Source organism: Vigna radiata, chromosome 4 (genome assembly GCF_000741045.1).
Source record: "Vigna radiata var. radiata cultivar VC1973A chromosome 4, Vradiata_ver6, whole genome shotgun sequence".
Taxonomy (NCBI): domain Eukaryota; kingdom Viridiplantae; phylum Streptophyta; class Magnoliopsida; order Fabales; family Fabaceae; genus Vigna; species Vigna radiata.
This window is the reverse complement of record NC_028354.1, coordinates 1,026,545-1,032,561: the sequence shown is the minus strand read 5'-3', so window position 1 is coordinate 1,032,561 and position 6,017 is coordinate 1,026,545. Positions and strand designations below refer to the sequence as shown.

Below are 6,017 nucleotides of genomic sequence, written 5' to 3'. Positions count from 1 at the left end.
AACCGCGGCCTAAAGTCTTTGACTTACTACCGCGGTAAAATATACCGCGGTTCGTAAACCGCGACCTATAGTGAAAAATAACCGCGGTAAAATCCCCTCGCTGCACTAGTGGATTCATCTCTTGAACTGAATGATCATTTTGTCATGCTTTGAACTGCCTGAATGATTACATGAGTATCTGCTTTCCTGGATTCTGTGTTGGATAATGTCCACTTCTTTTCATTGTCTAGATTTCTTGAGAACTGTGTGATTCTGTTCCTGTCCTTATGAGTCTTAGTTGTCTGTATGTTGAGTCTGTCACCTTCCTGATGTCCTCAGATCTGTCCCTGTTTTGCGTCTTGATTTTGCCCAGGAGTGCAAAAGACTAAGTATGGTCTATTTTGATGAATCAATATTTTACACCATTCACTTAGTTTTTCGCGCCTAATTATGTTGATGAATTGTGCTTAATTCTTAGTTATTGTTTCATTTTCACCATTTGGTCTTAATTAGACCAATAATTTTTATTTTAATTAATTTGAATTAATTGAGCTTAGTTATTCCTATTTTTATTTTTAGGGCAATTTTGGAATCACACTGTGAGACTTTTGGAAGGGAACCAATTAAGTGAAGACTCTCCACAAAGCAATTTAGAATTAATCTAGCGTAGTTTAGTAGTTTAGATTTTATAGATGAATTTTTGTAATGTGGGGCTAATTTTTTGGTAATTTAGACTAAGCCCAATAGTAAAAAAAAACATGATATGGCATCTAGGGTTTTATTGTAGGTGGACCCCACCCATTTTTTGAGACATCCTTGGACCTAGGGATAAGGGAGCCGCCACTTGCTTTTGAATTTTGAGAGTTGTTGGCTGAAAACTCTCTTTGCCGAGAGAGCTCACGGTCTGGAACTTTGCTGCTTCACTTGTACATGGTTCTTGAATAGTTGAATGAATGAAGGATATTCACTTTTAATTTTTGCTTTTAATGAACTTTTGATTGAAGGCATACATCATGTCTTTGCTGGAACGGAAATGATGCAAAGATAGTGATGTTTTCTCTTTTCTCATTGAATGCAAAGTACCATGATTGATGTTTGGGAATTTCTTCTACTGAAAAATGAAGAGTAGTCACGTCAGCTTTGGCTTTTGTAAGGCATCTAGTTTTTTATATTTTATTTGGTATTTGGGTGGTTGTTTTCCTTTGAGTTGCTGTAATGGTCCAATCATGTGGACTTGGTCATTGCATTTTAGGAATTAGCTTTCAAATGCTTATGGTCTAGCACGTCTAGAAGCTGAGAGGAGCATTGCCTTGCAACATTTTTTTTTATGGGAAGCAGTGGCTGGAATCAAATGGAAGAGCTGGAGCTGACACCTATTTGCCATGTTGCATTTCTTCCACTTTAATTGCTTTGATTGAGGAGAAGTACCGTGAGTTGGTGAAGGGTAGATGGGATGGCTGTCACATGCAATGTTTAGGTAGAATGAAGATGGTTAACTTTTGAATGGGTATTTGGGAAATAGATTAGGAATTCATGGCCCCACATTTTGAATGAAGAAGCAATTACTTCCCTTTCTTGTAGGAAAAGCTGGATGGTCACATCACCTACCAAACTTTGGTTCATTTCTTTGCCTTGAAAAGTAACACTTGTAATTGGTTTGGAAAGAAGAGGTGTAACATTATGAGGAGATTCCGTTGCTTGCTACTGCTGTTGCGGAAAAAGCAAGACCTTTTCCACCTTTTAATTGAAGTGATAGCTTGACTTGGATGGGTGAACACGCTGGTGAGAGAAAATATACTTCCAATTTCTTTGTTTTATTAATAAGATGCATTGCTTTTAATTGAAGAAAGAGAACACGGTTCTTGGTTGTGGGGTTTGGTGATGGGATGTTTCTTGGTTCATTTGACTTTGAAAAATGAAAGTATATTAGATGGCATTGGGTGATGGTGCACGATTGTGAGGTGGAGAAAAAAATATTCATTCAAGTTCTGAAATTGGGTCTCGGCTGGAGCACCCTTATGCCATTCTTGGTATTCTTAATTGAAGAAAATTAAATGGGTTTGTTTAATTTGGAAGCAGCACCTTCACGACCAAGAGGTCAACTATTAGGCCATTTTCAATTTAATTTTCTTTAGAAGGTGCATGTGTCATTTGAATTGGTAGAAAAAATATATGTTGTTTAGTCTTTAGCTTTAAATTAGTTTTGATTGTAGGTTGAGTTGTTTTTAATTATTTTTTAATTTAGTTTTGCATTTAAATTAATTTAACTTTGTTAGATAGTTGTGTCTAATAGTGTTGGTGTCTAGTATTTTATTTTATTTTGTTTGAATGTTGTCTAAAGTTTTTATTAGTGTTAGTTTAATTACCATGGTAGCTTAAATTAGTTTGTTTGCATATGTGTCTTTATTGAGTTCTTTAATTTTTGCAAAACCTTTTCAAACCCCTCCCTCCCTTCGTGTTAGACTCGATTCTCGAACCGCAAAATTGGTCTTTGGGAGACAACCTAGGGGTCATTCCCTAGCTATACTGCATTTCTAATATGCAATCAAATTTGTATGGGGCGCGACACAATTTGACCCCTTTTTAGCTTTGTCTTCATGGCTCTTAAAAAAAATGAGTGTTCTATCATTTCTCCAATGCTCCAAACCTTGTAGCAAATACAATTGCTAGATAAAAACTCTGCTCCTAACCGTGAACCCAATCCTGCACACTTTTCTAATTGAAAACATAAAGAGAGAAAAGGAAAATAAGATTCAGCTTCTTCATTCACCCAAAATCTAATAATTGAAACATGGTTCAAGCAAGAAATTCCTTTCCAAAAGAACGTTCTAGCAGAAAATATATTTTTGAAAGTGGCGGCTGGATGATTTTGGTAGGCACAGTGAGTGTCATCTAAAGCGAGGGTGGGGTCCATCCTAAAACCCTAGGGTGCCAAGTGTCCTACAATTTTGGGCCCTCATATTTTTGCCAACAATGGCCCATTGTGCACAAGCTTGTCCAAAAAGTGTAAACAATTAATTTACAATGTAACTAAATTTTAAATGTCTAATTGGGGAGTCTTGAATTAATTTGTCTCCATCCTAATGCTCCAAAATTTTTTGTCCAAAATTTTCCATGAAAATAATAATGCAAATAATTAGCTCAGAAAATTCAAATTAATTAAAATTAGAATTTTCGACCAAATTAAGCATAATTAGGAAAAATGGGAAAATACCGGACAATTAAACACAATTCCCTGATTAAATCTAGCACAATAAACTAAGTGAAATCAATAAAATATCGAGTCATCAAAATAGGCCACACTTAGTCTTTTGCACTCCTGGGCAAAATCAAGACGAAAATCAGGGAACAGTTCAAAAGGCATCAGGGAAGTGACACAGACTCGACACACAGAAAACAAAGACTCACGAGGAAAGAAACAAACATAATTACATAATTCTCAAGAAATCTGGACGATGAAAGGAAGTGGACAGTATACAACACAAAATCAATGAAAGCAGATACTCATGAAGTCATCCAGGCAATTCAAGACATGGCAAAATGATCATTCAACTCGAGAGAAAAATCAAAAGTAACAGAACCTCACAGATGCACACTATCAGTGTTTCTCTCAAGTGCCTAGGGTAAACAATGTCAAATCAATGCACTCAAGAAAGCAAACACAAACAGACTTGGCAAGCCTCTAATATCAACACTCAAAACATATATGCATGTTAAAATCAAAAGGTCTTTTATGGGTGAAATGGGTCAAATTGTGTGTGTTAACGGATTGGCAAGCGTACCAAATCGTATCAAGTAATAATAAATGGTAAGTCCAAGTATCGTTTTCCCAAGAGACTCGAAAGGCCTTATCGTTCGTGTGAATTAAGATCATAAGACTTGAAAATAAAAATTAATTAATTGGGTATGAGAATAAAATATGAACATGCAAAAGAGATTGATTTAATTAACGAGANCACTTCACCAGCTCCACAGACAAGAGTTTCACAAGCCGAGCAAGAGCACACACTTCTCAAAGAGTTCTGAGTGTTTTAGCACAAGGGAAGAGTTTCTGTTGATGGATAAAGAGAGCCTATAAATAGACTTAAGCAAAAACTCTTCCATTCTACGAAACTGGCCATCTAACGCATTTAATCGATTAATATTAGTGTTAATCGATTAAAATAAGTACAACGGCTAGTTTTTCAAATTAGAAACCTTCAACGGCTAGTATTAGTCGATTATTCTCAGGATTAATCGATTAATTAATCGATTAAAACTTGCTTTAATCGATTATTCCAAAGCTGATTGGGTTTTGGCTTCTGCAGCGATTTTAATCGATTATATCAGGGATTAATCGATTAAAACGGGGAAGTTTTGATTCTAAACAACAAATACAAAATAGAAAGGTAAAAGAATCAAAACCTACTACAAATCAAAGTCCTAAACAATTAAACTACAATTATTACAAAAGCTTTTCATAAAAAAAAATAAGTCTTCAAAGGATCTTCATGAATCTTGATAAATCTTGACTTGATTTGGGCATCATCAAAACTTCATCGTCATCATTTTGCTAACACCTGGGGATTCTGATGAATTGGCTAGTTGGTTCCTCTTCTTGGTTTTGTTTTTGTAAATATGTTGTGTATCTTGTGTCTTAGAGTTGTGTTCTAAAAAGTGAGAAAAGAAAAGAGACAAGATGAAAAAAAAAGAGAAAAAAAAAATACAGAAAAATGTGAAAAATTAAAAAAAATATTGTGTGAATGATGAAGTCGAGAAGAGGATTGAATTAGAGGGTTGTGGGTGTGATTTGATTGTGTTTCACTTGTTCCCCATTGCTCCTATATTTCTTTTAGTTTATAGCTTCTCATCCATATGTTATCCTCCCTTGTCCTTAGACCCATTTCACCCATAAAAGACCTTTTGATTTGAACATGCATATATGTTTTGAGTGTTGATATTAGAGGCTTGCCAAGTCTGTTTGTGTTTGCTTTCTTGAGTGCATTGAGTTGACATTGTTTACCTTAGACACTTGAGAGAAACACTGTTAGTGTGCATCTGTGAGGTTCTGTTACTTCTGATCACTAGTAAAAAAAGAGCAATATACAGCGCACATTATGCCACGGTTCATCCGAAACCGCAGCATAATGCTGCGCGGTGGCAGTTTTGTAAATAAAACTAACTTATATGCCGCGGTTCCCCACTTAACCGCGGCATATACCCCAGTGAACCAACCCCTTTGACGCCACGTCAGAAAAAAAATTTAATGCAGGGGGAATAGGCCGCGGTTAACTAGGGAACCGCAGCCTATTCCCCCTGTAAATTTATTGCAGACTGACTGATGGGGAATGTCAGCAGGTTGCAGGGGGAATAGGCCGCGGTTGGTCAGAGAACCGCGGCCTATTCCCCCTGCAACCTGCTGACATTCCCCAAGTTTCAGCCCCTGTAATAAATTTACAGGGGGAATAGGCCGCGGTTCCCCAGTTAACCGCGACCTATTCCCCTGTCAATTTATTGCAGGGGCTGACTGATGGAGAATGTCAGCAGGTGCCAGGGGGAATAGGCCGCGGTTGGTCAGAGAACCGCGGCCTATTCCCCCTGCAACCTGCTGACATTCCCCAAATGGCAGTTGGGAGCAGTTGGGGGGATTCTGAACGTTAGGGAATAGGCAGCGGTTCCCTGGACAACCGCGGCCTATTCCCTGGTCAGAGTAAAATTTTATAATTTTTCAAAGCATATGCCGCGGTTCAGCGCCCAACCGCGGCATATAAGTTAAATAAATATTCAAAAATGCCATGCTGGATAATTTTTTTTAAAGGAATAGGCCGCGGTTAAGTGTAGAACCGCGACATAAAGGGGGAATATGCCGCGGTTAAGTGTAGAATCGCGGCAGATTCCCTTCTGAATGCTAAAAAACAAAAAGTCTGAACAGTTTTCTTCTTCACGCGAACCTGAACCTGAAAACCTTCCTTCGTCCTCATCTCCGCCGCGATTGAGTTGCGATTTTCTTCCACCATTGTGCCGCACCGTTGCATTGCTCCGACCGCCATTCATCTTCC

The 6,017-nt window shown here is 37.7% G+C and overlaps 1 pseudogene; it reads right to left on the bottom strand.

Moving 5' to 3' along the window:
- LOC111241470 overlaps positions 1–6,012 on the bottom strand; it is a 63,866-nt pseudogene extending 57,854 nt beyond the window's left edge.
- Positions 6,013–6,017: the final 5 nt, after the last annotated feature.